General features: G+C 39.3%; 1 pseudogene across 1 annotated transcript in view; it reads right to left on the minus strand.

Moving 5' to 3' along the window:
- Nucleotides 1–15,669, minus strand: part of LOC309859275 (nonsense-mediated mRNA decay factor SMG5-like) — an 81,901-nt pseudogene extending 66,232 nt beyond the window's left edge. Inside the window, exons 1-3 of the transcript XR_014316657.1 lie at nt 14,959–15,669; nt 9,344–9,440; nt 8,245–8,315 (exon numbers count right to left, since the gene is read on the minus strand). The product of XR_014316657.1 is annotated as a nonsense-mediated mRNA decay factor SMG5-like (transcript). The remainder of the gene's footprint in view (nt 1–8,244; nt 8,316–9,343; nt 9,441–14,958) is intronic.
- Nucleotides 15,670–16,182: the final 513 nt, after the last annotated feature.

Here is a 16,182-nt window from a genome sequence, read left to right on the forward strand (position 1 = left end):
GTGGAGCATAAGAAATAACATGGAGGACATGGGGAGATGGAGAGGAGAAGGGAGTTGGGGGAAATTGGAGGGGGAGACGAATCATGAGAAACTTTGGACTCTGAAAAACAATCTGAGGGTTTTGAAGGAGCAGGGGATGGGAGGTTGGGTGAGCCTGGTGGTGGGTATTATGGAGGGCACAAATTGCATGGAGTACTGGGTATGGTGCATAAATAATGAATTCTGGTATACTGAAAAGAAATTAAAAAATTAAAAAAATTTTAAAGAAGGAATTAAAAAAAAAAAAGCAACTGGAACTCTCCTGTGCTGACGATGGCAATGTAACTAGATACAAATTCTTTGGCACGTAGTTTGGCAGCATCAGGTAAAGCTGAATATATCTATACCCAGGGGCAGTTCCTCTTCTAGGTACACTATTTTCAAAAGAAATATGTACATACCTGCACCATAAGATATGTAGAAGAATATTATTGTAATATTCATACTAGTCAAAAAATGGAAACAAGTCCTTCAGCAGTAGAAAGGATAAATAAACTAAAATATATTCACATAAAGGGATACTATATAACAACAGGACTGAACAACTATTGCTACCTCCCAAAATATGAATGAATCTCATCAATGTTGAGAAGTAAGGTACAAAAAGAAAACAATCGGTATGATTCAATTTTATGAAATTCAAAAACAGGCAAAATGTATCAACAGTGTTAGAAGTCAGGATAAGTTACCTCTGGAGGTAGATAGTGACTGGAAGGGAGAATAAAGTGGCTTCTGAGATGTTAGGGGTGTTTTATTTGGGGGCTGGTTACTTGGGTGTGTTCACTTTTTGTAAATTCACACTAATGATCTTATACTTTCTGAATATAGTCATAGTTCAAAAACTTTTAAAAGTAACTCAACATCAAAAATAATAGGAGCAGCTGGATGGCTCAGTTGGTTGAGGATCCAAATCTTGGTTTCGGCTCAGGTCATGATCTCAGGATCCTGGGATCAAGTCCCACGACGGGCTCGGCACTCAGCGTGGAGTCTGCTTCAGAGTCTCTCTCCCTCCTCATCTGCCCCTCCCCTGCTTGCACACGCACCCTCTCTCTCTCTCTCTCTCTCAAATAAATAAATAAATATCTAAAAATAAGTAATATCCTACAAGGGCAGCATTTTACAATTTGCAAGCTGTTTTCATACCTGTTGTCCCATTCAATTCTCTCTTTAATTAACTGACTAACTCATTTATTCACCAAAATTTATTATATCTCATATGTGCAAGGGGCTGTGTGAGGTGGTGCAAGGAATACAAGGGCTAGTAAGACTTGGTTATTGGCCTCTAATAACTTACAAAACTAAAAATTTGAAGAGAAATATGCTGTAAGGCAAAACTAGCAACAATAATTCATCATCTCCGGCATACTAGGCATTGTGCATTACCTATCTTCTCACATTTAACAGCTTCAAGAAAATACTTTAACATTATATTTATTTTTCTCTGTAAATATTTAGCATTGTATGAAGGAAAATAGAGATTTTCTGGGAAAAGAAAAGAAATTTGCTTCCACAGTCCATGTCTAGAGGGGCAAATGTAAAGTATAAGCATGCTGACCTGCTCTGTTCAATGATATCATTGACCAGTCCAGAGGACCAGAGGATGAAGTAAACTGACTCATGGGCACAGAAATTCAACTACAAATTCCATGCCAATATTTGTTTCGGTTGATTATTTCACATGGCAACACTTCAGAATGACTGCGTCCTAGTTTAGACTTATCTCCTGAAACCTAAGAAACTTAAACATTTCAAATAAAGTGCCAGTCTGAAAGAAATATAAGCAAAGTGGTAAGAGTGGACTGGGAAGATACGATGGCCTAAGTATTTCCAAGAAAATTTTAATTCTTCCATTTAACAGAACGAGGGCTTTACAAATGAATAAATCTCCCACGAGCTAATATCTAGGAATATATGTGACACTTCTTGTCAGTTACATAGCATGATCAATAGCACTTTTGAGAGCATGTGTATATATTTTGAGAGCATGTGTTTATATTTTATGGGACTAATCCTGTACAACCTATGGAATCTTACAGATGCCCAATTCAGTAGCTTTTGCTTGACATTTAAGTGGGTTTTTAAAAATTTGTTCCATGGTAACACTTCATTGATTCTATCCAGTTACTTCATCCATGACCCGCTGAGTGGGCTCAGTTCAGGACACTGGACCCAAGCTGCGTCTTCCTAGTCTGCTTTACTCCTACTACAGTTGATTTATTGATCCTTGCCTCATATACTCTTCAGTTGCTTCACAATCTGGAAAGGAGAACTTATCTCCTCTTCAAATGACTCTCAAATCCTAATGCAAAGGCATTTCATTGTTTCTGAGTTGGATGTGTAACAAAAATGGTGGGAAATAAAGCATAACTAATGGATAGAGGAAATGATGGGGAAGACAGAATTGAAGAGGGAGTTGGAAGATGGATTGTGAAGGAGATTTTAAATCATGAAAAGGAAAGTTTTCTTTATCTTGTCAGCAATTAGAAGCTACAGGAATACTCCAGCAAGGTAATAAGAAATCATATTTTTTTAACATATTAGCTCTAGCAGTAGAATGATGGTTACAATATACTGTTACAATAAACAGCTACAATATACTGTTTATGATGACCTACAATCAATGAGTTATTGGCAGGCTATACAGCAAAACATCTAAGCGTAAGAAAGACATGGGTTTAAATTCCTACTCTGCAGTTAGCCATGTAACCTTGACCCAGTAACTGAACATCTTTCAATTTAAGTTTAATCACCCTCTACATGGACAGTACCTAGCTCATAGTGTTGATTTGAATGTTAATTAAATGAGAAATTAGCATAAAGTAAGCAATGAATAGTGATGCTTTTCATTAGTCCTCTAAGATTTGAGATCCTCGCTGTCACATCCAATGTACAACATCTAGGGTAATCATTAGTACAGCAGTGTGCCTCAACCCATGCTGTCCAGCAAAACGAATCAAGAAACTTTGGAAAGTGTATATGCTGAGGCCACACCACACAGGATTCTGATTCATTCAGAGGGCCCAATCACCCGCATATACTCTAGGTTCCACAAGTAATTCTCATGCACAGCCACAATTAAGAATACTTAATTAGTATATCATAGATTAAACACCACTTTCAGATTCATTAGAATACATGTCTTGCTTATAGATCATAAATAACATAGTACTTAACTTGGAGTTTATAAACCTCTGTGCCTCAGTTTCCATCGTCATAATATGAAGTCACATTCTTGTATAGAGCCAGGCCCTTACCTAAAGATAATAATGAATAATGCATGCATCTAAGACCAGGAAAGCCAAGGTATATTCAAAGGAAGGGATACAGACAAAGCAATAAGAAATAGCAACCACATTGCTTAGTCCATAATTCAAACACACAAATAAGTCAGAGATCAGACATTGCAGTAAGTCAGAAACCAGGAAGAAATGGAAAAATCAATGCATGCAAGGAAGGTCAGGGCAAACAGCAAGTGAATGCAGAGATAAGAAGGTATAGAGGAACTGAAGGCAGAAAGAAGGTCAAAGCCCAGGCGGGTCAGCAGGAATCAGGTGACCTACAAGTTAGATGAGAAGAAAAGATGCCAGGTACCAGCAAATGGAGAGTCTGATTTTAAGGCAACCTCCAGTCCCTGGCAGGAAGCCTTTTATACTTTCTGCTGCAGTAAAACCAATCTAGGACAGCAGATGGAAGTAAGTAAATGCACAAAAACAGAGGAGGTGATGCTCCTAGGGGAGCCGGAATAGCACAAGATCTCTGGTGAATAATTCTAGACAACTACAAAGATGAAAACCACTCACAAACAATATTTGCATTTTATATATAATAATATTTACTTATATATAATATATAATTATAATAAAATATATAATAAATACAAAGATAATTTCTAATATATAATATAATAAATTAAATATAATTTATTTTAAGTATTATTAAAACATAATTTTCTTTTCATTCTATTCTAAATTTCTATTATTAAAGCTAATTTTCTATTCAAGAAACTGTGACAAATGATTGAAAAATATGAAAAAGAGTAATATGATTTAAAAAGAAAAAAAAACACAGAATGAAACACATTCATTCATTCATTCATTCAGCTGATTATCAATTACTGAACGCCTTCAATTGCCAAGTCCTGTGCTAGGCACTATATCAGGACAAAAACAGAATCTCCAAGGATCTTATTGTCTAGCAGGAGTAACAAAGATGGAATTATTACAGTATGATCCATGAAGTCCTATGATACAGTTAACATTAGGGTGCCAAGAAAGACATCCCAAGAAGAAGCTTTGAAAAGTTCATAGGAATTCATTAGAGAGAATGTAATCTACTATGAACAAGTAGCACATGCAAGGACAAGCTGGCAAGAGAAGACAAGGCATGTCTGAAGATTCAGAAGTAACTCAGTATGGCTAGAGCATATGTTGTGAGGTTGAGAAGGTTGCGGCTGGAGAGAGACTGGAGACCTCTAATGAAACGTCATTGTGAAATACTTGGATTTTATCCAAAATATAATTCTCTCTGACTTCTAATAATTTTATGTAATATATCAAGCATCTGCAACAGAAAATGCAACATGAACTAGAAAACCAAATAATGCATATGAATTCAGACATGGAATTATCCATGCATTGTCAGATAAAAATTCCGGTTAAGAATGAGCTGGTTCAGACCACTTCTAAAAATACATGGGAGTCCCTTTTTAGGGGGATAGCTCCAAATGTTTACATTAAAATTTATTCTGTATCTTCCAGGATTTAGTATTTAAAAAATCATCTTAAAGTCTATGAAGATTATGTCAAAGGCTATAGACAAATCTAACTGTAGTACATATTAATTTTTTTTAAATAAATATGAACCTTAAAACATCTCTGAAAATGAAGAAAGGGTAGAATAAAGAGTTATCACATCACAGGGCACCTGGGTGGGTGGCTCAGTGGGTTAAGCCTCTGCCTTCAGCTCAGGTCATGATCTCAGGGTCCGAGGATCAAGCCCCACATCAGGCTCTCTGCTCAGCAGGGAGTCTGCTTCCCCCTCTCTCTCTGCCTGCTGCTCTGCCTACTCGTGATCTCTCTCTCTCTCTGTCCAATAAATAAATAAATATTCTTTTTTAAAAAATAAAAAGAATAAAGAGTTATCACATCAAACAAGAAGGAGGTGTTGATCTAACTACAAATTGGTTAGAGAGTCCTGCTTTTGGTAGCTGGACATTCTTAACCATTTGAGGACATGATATCAGTGAAGGGAGCAGTCACAGGGAAGTTCCAGAGAATTAAAAAAGTTTTTTTTTTTTAGGAATTTTACATGTTTTCCTACCCAAATATCCACCAAATCAATTTTTTTCCTAGTCTTAGCATGCTGGGAATAATACATCACTGAGTGGTTTCACAACATTACAAATTTAAGATCTTCAACTTCCACTGGGATCTCTGCTCCAACCAGCACAGCTTAGCCCACTTCCTTTCTCATTTTCTCCAGTGCCTATGCCAAACACATCTTTGCCTAAGTTTTCTTACTCACTTGCAACAAACCCCCTTGTTACTACTTACTGTAGGTAGGAACTGAGTAAGAGAGGTTACACACACAGTTGATTAATGATTGTGAGCTCAGTGGACAGCCATAGAAAACACCCACATTTAAAATGTAACTGGATGATGGTTTTAGAGAGGACTGAAAAGAAGACAAAAATTAAATTAAGAGGTGACCCGAGGTTTTAGCATTACAAAACTCAAACCGAATTAAAGGCCACTGAGAGGTCAAATATGTTAAGGGCCAAAGAGTCCACTGAGTGTGGCAATATGATGATCATGGCAAGTAATGACTTTATTTCAAATAATTTCAACAGGGTGACAAGAACTGAAACCAGGCTGTAGTTGGCTGAACAGCAAATGAGTGCTAAAGAGGAAAAAGCAAGTGCATACTACTTTTTGAAGAAAGTTGTTTGTGGCATTGGGAGATGCCATGACTTATTTAAAGGGCTGGAGCATGAAAGGAAGTCTTCGTTATGGCTAAGGTGATGGTGGTGATCGTGGTGGAGGAGGTAACAGAAGAGGTGGTACAGATGACAGATATGAAGGTGGTCATGGCAGTGGAGGTCTTGGAGGTGATAAAGGTGGTAGTGGTGGCAGAGATAGTGACGGTGACAGAGAAGATGCTGGTGGGAGGTGGTGGTTTAAGTGATGAGGCAGGCAGGGATGATGGTGGTAGTGGTGAGAGTAGAAATGGAAATAACAGCTTTAAATAAAGAGAATACCTGAGCATGTTTATCCACTAAGGTGAAAGAACCAGTAAGAGTAAGAGAATAAAGAAAAAAAAAAAAAAAGAATGGAATAGGTCCCAAAGGAAAATAGACAAGGAGGTTAGAGCACAAGTGGAAGAACCCAACTGCAACACCATCTTCCATAGTTAAGACTCCCATAATGAACCACCTGCAGGTCTCCAAAATGTGTCATGGACTTGTACTTTGCTCTGCCTTTGTTCTGGAGCTATTCCCTTAGCCTAGAACATCCTTTCTACCTCTTGCCTTCTCTATATTCTTTTATTTTAAAAAATTTAAAAAAATAAAGTCATCCAGGAAGACTTTTCTAATCCACTCCCCCAGGTTCATAGGATGCCTATTCTCTGGGATGCCATAATATTCCACTCATGGTCCATCACAAGACTTCTCACACCATGTTGGGATCATTCTAATCTCCAATGGAATATAAGATCCATCAAAGCAAACATTGTGTTTTATTAGACGTTCATTTATGAATTCAACAAAATTAACATACCACTACTACTTCTAATAAAAATCTATTGAGCTCTGACCAAAGGCCAAGCAATAGAAAACAAATTTCAACTCACCAACTTTCGTGAATGAGGTTTTATTAGAACACAGTCATACCCATCCATTTTTATGTTGTCTATGTCTGCTTTTCTCTCTACACTAGCAAACTGAGTAGCTGAAACAGAGAATATATAGTCTACAGATCCTAAAAGGTTCATTATCTGACCCTTTACAGAAAGTTTGGCAATCCCTGGTTTAACCAATAGAGATATCAACCCTGTTTCATAGGAATCTATACTTCAGTGGGAGACACAGGCAATTGTCACACAACGTGATATGTATTTTGATAGTAGAAATTAAAATTGCTATTGGAGCACATAGATGTTTTAATCTAAAATTGGAGGAATCAAGGTTTTTGATCTAGCATCTAATACTGGCTGCCATACTAGTAGATGCTCTCTAAGTGAACTAATTTTTTTGAAGGGAAAAATTCATTGAGGACCTGAAATACTAGAGCAAGATGCTAAAAGATGTAATTAAGACACTCTTCCAAAGGACTACTCATGTTTCTCCTACAGGGGACTAAACCTCAATTATCACATTGTAAAGCCTAATTTACCCCAATTTTTCAGACTTGTATCCTGTTCCAAAGAGGTAAGACTCCAGCTGGGGTTCTTCAAGCAATAAAATAGAAAATCTGATTCTGGTACCTAGTCTGAGAGGCTGACTGTAACACTTGCTGATGGCTGGGAGACCTATGTAGTCTTTAGATTGTTCTTTCAGCTTCTTTCCCCAAGACTTTATTGTGCTTTTTTAATGTTAAGGCCTAGCTAAGAGGCTTCAATATCCTCTTGTTTCTCTTTAGTTTACATATATACATACACTCACAGTCTTAGGTTATACTCAATACTGTTTCTCAAATAATACATACCTCTGTCTCTATATATAAACACATACAATATATATAAATATACACAGCCCACACATCCTTCATACATAAAATGAAATTTCATATCTCTAAAAAATATGTGTGGAACTCAAATCTAATACATCCATACTTACATATAAATTTATCCTACATCAGAAAGGTCAGTGACAATTAATCACAGAGGCTGCACTGGGTTGAGAAAGTTTGGGAGGAAACTTCTGAGCACACAACAAGTAGGTGATGGGTATTAAAGAGGGCACATATTGCATGGAGCACTGGGTGTTATATGCAAACAATGAACCATGGAACACTACGTCAAAAACTAATGATGAACTATACAGTGACTAACATAATAAAAAAATAAATTAAAAAAAAGAAGTAAAGAACTATAATTATTTAGTGACTTTGGTCTTGGATACCAGAGATGAAACTTATTTGCCACCCCTGACCCTTAAGGATGTTACATTCACAAATTTCTTAAATATACTCTTGCCCCCAAGCTTACCACATGTGAATGGACAGTGGACCGGCTCTCCCTAGAACTGAGGCAGGTGGAAAGTTCTTGATGGGGATGACCTTGATGGAGAAGATAAGAATAATAATAACTTACTTCTGCAAAGCACTTTACGGATTTCAAAGTATCCTCACTGGTGTTATCTCATTGAATCACTGCAATTTTCTTTATTTATAGATTACAAAGCCCAAGTCAGTAGGGCTCAGCAGGGTCATGTGGAAATTTTGGCAAACACTTAACACAGAAGGTTTGACTCCCAGCTGTGATACTTTCAGGGACATAAGGCAGCATCCCAGGTAATTGGGGGTAGCACACCACTCTGAGGTAAATGAGTAGGTGTTACCCCACATTATTTTACTCATTCATGCAGTCGACAACCGTTAAGTTCTTACTATATGACACAATCACAAAGATTATAAGAGTGGTTTGAAAAGTTATGACAAGATGTTCTGAAGAAAAATGCTATGTACCGGCAAGAACTTACTACAACATTGCAAGTATTAAAACAAATAGTCAATGTCATAAACATATATATATATATCAATTTCCAGAGCCAGGCACAATGCTAAGTGCCAGAGACACAAATAAGAACAACAACAAAAAAATCCCTGATGTAGGGTGCCTGGGTAGCTCAGGCAGTTAAGTGTCTGCCTTTAGCTCAGGTCATGATCCCAGCACCCTGGGATCAAGTCCTACATTAGGCTCCCTGACCAGCAGAGAGCCTCCCTGCTCAGCGGGACCCTCCTGCCCTCTGCCCCCCACCCCCACCACTTGCACACACACTCTCTCTTAAATAAATAAATATATTTTTAAAAAATCTCTAATGCTAAGGAGCTTACAGGCATTTTTTTCCCCTTAGTTCCCTACATTAATTCTCTACCATTCTAATAATTTTATTTCCACACAAATCACCTAGGTAATGTGCTAATCCTGACAATTTTATTTATTTGGTGTCAAGTGGGCTCCAGAAACCTGAATTTTTAATAAGCCCCCAAATATCCCTGATGCAAGTACTACTCCCTGAACTTCATTATGAAAGTCATTACTAACACTTTCAAAGCGCCACACAGGCTGCAGAAAATGTACGAACCTGGTTTCTCGTCTGCTGGTCTCCAGAAGAATGAATACTTGGGGTGTTTGTCCATCCAGACCTCCGTGGTCAGCGCCAGTTTGAAGTATTCTGTACGCTGAAACATGAATTCCATAAACCCCATCAAGTCAGTGATGATGTTCTATGTCTATATCCCGTATCTATGCAGGTGTGTATAAGCATATTGTGCAAAATACGCTGGTGCTTTAACATTGTTCAATAGCTTTGAGCACCCTTTCTAACTATAGCTGAATGACAGTAAGATGCCCTAATTACACCCTTTGCTCCTATATGCATCACCAACAAACTGGGGGGCTGCCCGAATCCCTTCAGACCTGTATCTTAGACACTTGTTCACTTACTACCTATTTTCCCTTTATAAATTACCTTGATAGCCTACTGTCCTGACTTACCTTGCATGAAATCATTGAAGACATTCATTTTAATTTGATATGAACCTTCCCCTTTGCGTGAAATCATGGCACTGCCCAAGAGTGACTATATTTTTAGTGAACAATTACATCATGTGGCTATATATGAGGTAATACTGTAAAGCTGTTAAAATAATTGTGGAGCAGAATAAAACACAACCTTATGAATGATATTCTGTGGAAAAATTAAGTTGCAAAACAGGAAATCCCACTTTAACATAAAATATGTACACATATACCATACATATGTTTACATATAAAATACATTTATTCTTTGAGGGGCATCTGGGTGGCTCAGTCTGTTAAGCATCTGCTGTGGCTCAGCATCCTGTTAAGTCATGATCTCAAGAGTCCTGGGATTGAGCCCCACATCAGGCTCCCTGCTTGATGGGGAGGCTGCTTTTCCCTCTCCCTCTGACTCTCCTTCTCTCTCTGCCTCTCCTCCATCCTGCCTCCCCCAACTTGTGCACATGTGCTGTCTCAAATAAATAAAATCATTAAAAACATTAAAGTAAAAACTAAAATACATATCTTCCTTGAAAATGTAGGAATATTTGTCATAATGGCTACCTCAGATAATAGGATAATAAGTAATTATTATTTTTCTGGGTTTTTTACATTTATGTATTTTTAAAATTTTCTATAATGTGGTACTTTGTGATCAGAAAAAGGTATTATTTAACAAGACAGTGTATTCAGTATGTTTCTATTTTATTTTAAAAGTTATATGGGGATAACATGCACACAAATATTACTAGTATTTATCTTTGAGTGAGAGATTACAAATGATTGTTTTCTTCTTGGTGCCTTTCTTCTTTTTTAATTTTCTATAACAACATGTATGATTTTACTTTTGAAAGTAAAACAGACCTACAAAGAAAATCTAGAGCTGGATTAATAGAAATTATTCTCTAAAGGTAGAACATTAAGTCATTGTAAAACCTGGGTATTTGGGAGCATTAAGTACCTTTTCTTATCACAGACGGCACCTTGAAAAACACTATACCTGAACTCAATCATCTCTAGCCTCATTATTTCTTCGTCTAAAAGAACTTTTATCCAAGAACAACTCCATTTGGCACAGTACAGCAACAGTAACCAGAGTAATAAATAAAAAGTACTGTGAAAACAATGAAAGGTAAATTTTCTAACACCCCATAAAAGTTTTAAAATAAGCAAAAAATAGACTTGTCAGGAGAATTTCGATAAGAAAATATAAATTGAGTGATGGTTTTATGTATATATCGTCAAATAGAAATATGAAGCCATCATCATTTAAGTTCAGCTCTGAAGTTGGGGTTATTTGGACAAATAATACACTAATGAAAACCCATTTCTGCAGAGGAGCGGGTAGTCTCCTCATCACAACAGTTCCTGAAATGAATTTGAGGCACACATTTGGGGCTTAATAAAAGGAATAATAGCGTGGTCATGAACACTTTCATTTTAAAATGGTAGACGTGACTCTAGCCTCAAAATGAGAAAAAAGATTCCCTACCCCTTTGACAGGACACTGTTGCTATGGTGACAGTCCCCTAGCCTATGGCCGAGCAGCTCTGGGTGGCTTTAGCTTGAGTGGACAAGCTAAGACATATTGAAATCATCGTGCTCACACAGCAACCTGACCAAGAAAGCCCTTTACATAGAAACAAATTACTCCCGCCCTTTTCTTCTTTTAACCCCATGGCTTGGAGGCAGTCTCTGTGTTGAAGACTCTCAAATGTTTCTCTCCAGCCTGGACCTCTTCCTTGAGCTCAGACTTCCATGCCACAGCTCCATGCGGATGCCTGATCATGATTTGACATTTCATATGCCCAAAACAGAACCCAATCATTTCTCCCATCTCCGTCACGACCGCCATCACAATCACAACCTGCCCCACCTCCCCTATCCACTCAGCTATTCGGATCAAAAACCTTGGCATCATTACCGCATTGCCTATTTCAACTTCTTTTAAACATTTGTCCGTGCTTGTCTGTTACCACACCTTTTATCTGACCCTGCCCATTAGAGTATCAGTTCTTTCAGGGCAAGAATGCAATCTGTTTTGTTCACCCCTATATTCCCAGCATCTAAAATAGTGTCTGATATAGAGTAGGTACTCAATGACTCTGCCTATTCCTATGATACCACTTTCTTATTTTAGAATTTCCAACAGTATTTTTTAGGATGTGCTTTGACTATGGACAATGTACATGGGGAGGTGGTGGTGGCATTTGTTTCTTCATTTACAAATGGGGGAAGCTAAATAAGCAGTAATTTTCCCATTTATGCTAAAATTTCATGACTCTGTGATCAAAGTTTACTTGACATAAAATATTCATTTCCTATTCAATTCACCATGGGATTTCCATTTAGCTTTTTCTTTACTGACATATACAATAATGTATACATAATCATAGTTCTCAAAACAATTTTGTTTTCATTATTTCCTTTGATACCTAAACTCTTGGAGCCTTACATTTATTATTTCTGTTTTTTTTTTAATTTGTTTTATAAATAACTATAAACTCAGAGGGGGTATATGAATTTACCAAATTCACCATCCATCTTATTTCACTTAACCGATCTGTATTGGTTAATACTTTACATGTTTTTATAGTCATGGTGTATATGTAGGAGTTATAATAAATGATCTTTATCCAAATTTTTTTCAATAAATATTAATCATCATATAATTCAAGAGAGTGTAACATAGTTTCCAAGTCTTCCAACAGTTTGGATTAGACTCCAGCCCTGCCCTTTCTATAAGAAAAGAGAAAGCTTCTAGCATGTTTTAGTTGAGTGGAGAAGCCAGGACCAGCTCGACTCCCTGTCATCCTGCAGTAGCATCTAACACTCTTCCTGTTCGACTTATTCCTTTGAGGAAAGACATTGCCTCCAGAAAGCCCCTGCAGTTAAACAGGAATAAAGAATAATCAGAAATACTTGGGTTCAAATCCCCACTCTATCACTGTCACTGTCAACAAGTCATGGGCCTCCTTTTCTGCATCTGTAAAGTGTACTAACCGCTTCTTAAGAAAAGTGTAAAATTAAATTAAATGATGTAAGTTGGTGCCAGGTATACAGTACACACTCAGAAAATGAGAACTCCTCCTCATCTCGGTTACTTGGAGAAATAACCTATCAATCTAATCACACTTTCACAAATAAGCCTTAAGGAAATGGAAAGAGGAAAAGGAAAACCAAGATCGGCCTAGAATACAGTATTGGGTAAATGTTATGAACAACTAAATTAACTATAGACAGGTACTAGCTATACATATTTTGATAAAAACAGTGAAAAACTAGACTTCAAATAGTCTTATCACAAGAAAATTACACTTTAGCTCCGGGGAGGGGGGGGGGGGAGGCTTACATTTTTCTGTCAATATTTTAAGTAAATTTATTTTCCTATAACTTGGGAGTTTCTTATAGGACCATGTAGCTTCTGGGAACCCATTGAATCCTCCTACCTATGAGCTAGTTATTTAATATCCTCAATTCTAGAGAAATGAAAGGAGAATTTTCTCTAGTCTAATTCAAATCTAGGATCTGGGAAGAAAAGACTGGTAAGGAAGAAGATTTTTTTTTCCTTTTTTTTTTTTAGTAGCCATGAAGAATGCCCTGGCTTGCATACTTAGGAGTTTTGAGGAGGACTTCTGCGCCAGACAAAAGAAACAGAGAACTCAAAAACTGAAAAGCATGATTATTGTAACATCTCAAAAGCTGCATTAGATTATCTTTTAAGATCTTCTTGATCTCCAAGACTCTATAGACAACTCCGTTTAAACGTTCCTTCTAAAATGAATTCTACACAGTTTCTACAATTATCTTGTATTCTTGCAGTATATCCAGGACAGCTTGAGTTAAGTAGTTGGTGGTTTGATAACTATCTGGAGATATTTCTTGTGTTCTTAAATAAGATGGATGGTGAATATCTAGAGTTATTTCTTGTGTTTTTGCCTTCAGAAGGTCAACTTAGAGAAGATGCATTATGGAGGATATATACTGACAATGAGGAGAAACTAAGTTCTTATGGACAATTTTGTTCCATGACAGCCAGTACTGGGCCTATTCTGACGAAATCCATTCCTGACAGGACTTTCCTTTCTCTTCTTCCCATCTTGCAGTCCACTTGAGAATTCCCACTCAGAAACTCCACATCAGTACCATATCCACCCCCGCTTCTCCACTTTCCCTCTCCTTTCCCCACCCTCGAGCCTTCTATTTTACCTCATGTGCATATACACACACACTCCCTATGATCTGAAGGCTTCAGAATAAAAATCTAATAACATTTCCTTCCAAATAAGTGGGAATCCCTGTTTTAAAATCTCATGCAAGGGCATGAGACCAGTTATCTTTAACCCGATAGTCCTGTTTTTCTGTGGCAATTTCCAGGCACTTCCCTTTTTAGCTTCAAAACAATCTTAGAAAGAACTAAGAGGGATTCAATGGGAAGAACGCAGGAATGTCTGATGCAGAGGACCTGGAAACCTGGATTGTGAGGAGAAGGAAGAGGAAAAAAACAAATTTCTAGGACCCTGTCCCAAAAGACCATAAACCAAGAAAGTGAAGAAAATGCTGGTACAGATAGCAATTTTGAGGAGAAGCCACAGGGACAAATTTATCTCTGTTGAAGGTCAAAGGAGGCTTACATCACTGATAGGACCTTGAATGGAGGCAAATAGGGTGGGATCACAAGGTACAAACTACCATCTAGTAAAGTCAAGATTGGGTAAAAGAAAAATTTGTTGCGCTGAGGTTCCATTATGCTGTGAATCTTTATTTTTCAAGCAAGAGGGTCTTTCCAAGACTTAGAAAATATAAGAGAGAAGAAATCTTCAAGTCTGAGCCTTATGATCAGACAGAAATAGAAGATAAACCAAAGGAAAATGAGCTGAAACAACAGAATAAAAAATGTTTCATGCATTTCACATTAGCCAAGTAACGTGAGACTGCGTTTCAACTGTACAGAGTTCTCTCACACATATTTAGAAGTCTGTTATACTTTACGCTGACTGTATATGCTAACCTCTAGGGACTATGGTGAGTAAGGGAGCCAGAGAAAGGAGAAGGCAGTCAGGGTAAGGACCACTGGCATGCTACTCTCCAGAAGCACTCTTCTGCGAAGAAGCTCCCTTTAGGGGTAAAAATGAAGACTGATCTAAGAGTAAGCAAATAACATATCCAGAAACTCACCAAGAAGGGCCCTTAGCCAAACTGTGGCGGTGCCCTTTGACCCTCACCTATGGTAAGCGCAAAATGATAAATCGGTTTCAACTTGAGACTTCAGTAAAGCTGCATGTTCTGGATGGAGCTCCATGGGGCTCTGGCAATTCTGAGCAAAGTATCCTCCCGCCAATTTCTTCAAACTACCTTCCCAGAAAAGCAGGTCGAGGGGCTGATGAATTAGTTTTGCATTTGTACTAATAAATCAGAACGGTTTTCTTCCGGGTCTTAAGGCTTCCTTCAGCCTCTCCTAAAGTCAGTACAAATTGTATGTATATTGCGCTTGTTATTAAAGATGTCTGGAGTGGTTTTTTGTTTGTTTATTTGTTTTGTTTTGTTTTTTTGTTTGTTTGTTTTTAACCCAGTCGCTATTACCTCTTGAGAGTTAGAAAATGAATGGCCACGTTTATTCCCAGAAGCAGGAAATTGAAGAGACACCTTGTTTAGGAGAGGCGTCCAAGGTCCCTGGCGAAGTCGGAAAGAGCCGCGGCTTCAGGAAAGTCTCCTCCCCAGCTTTGAGCAGTGTCTCCTTAGCCTTCCCCAGACGACAGGCTGTGGTCGCGAGAGGAATTCTCCCGGGCGAGACTGTCCTAAAGGGGCGCTCGGGTCCACGCTGCGGCGTTCAGTGGTTTGCGTCTCCACCCGGGGCCAGGACCCTGTTCACTGCGCTGGGCGAGGAGCGCGAGGCGGAGGCCGGCCCCAGGCTCGCCGCTGCTCCCGGATCCCGGCGGGCGCGAGAAGGGGGTTGTGCCCCGGACCCTCCGGCCCGCAGCCCTTCCCTTCAACCCGCGGGACCCCGGAGCCTCCGAAGGGCGCCGCCCGCCGCCCCGAGTGGCTCGGGAAAGAGCGGCGACACCATCCGCTCGCCTCGGGAGACCCGCACAGAGCCCGCGCGCCGCGAACCCCGGAGGCAGGCCCCCCGCGCGCGGCCCTCACGGCGCCCACGTCGCGGCGCCCCACCTCCCGGCGCCGACCCTTTCGGTCCCCGCCCTTCCCCTCACGACGTCCGCGGCTCCTGCGGCGGCCGAACCCGCTGCTGAGGCCCAGGCACCGCGCGTCCCGAGAGCGCGGGCGGCCCAGGCACCACGTGTCCCGCCCGGGCTGGCGCGGGCGGAGCGGGCCGGGCCCGGCTCCCGGAGCCTGAGCGCGCGCCGGCGGCTCCACCGGGTCGCTTGCGCACCCGACCCCGGGCCA

This window comes from Mustela nivalis (genome assembly GCF_964662115.1).
Source record: "Mustela nivalis genome assembly, chromosome: 2".
Classification (NCBI taxonomy): domain Eukaryota; kingdom Metazoa; phylum Chordata; class Mammalia; order Carnivora; family Mustelidae; genus Mustela; species Mustela nivalis.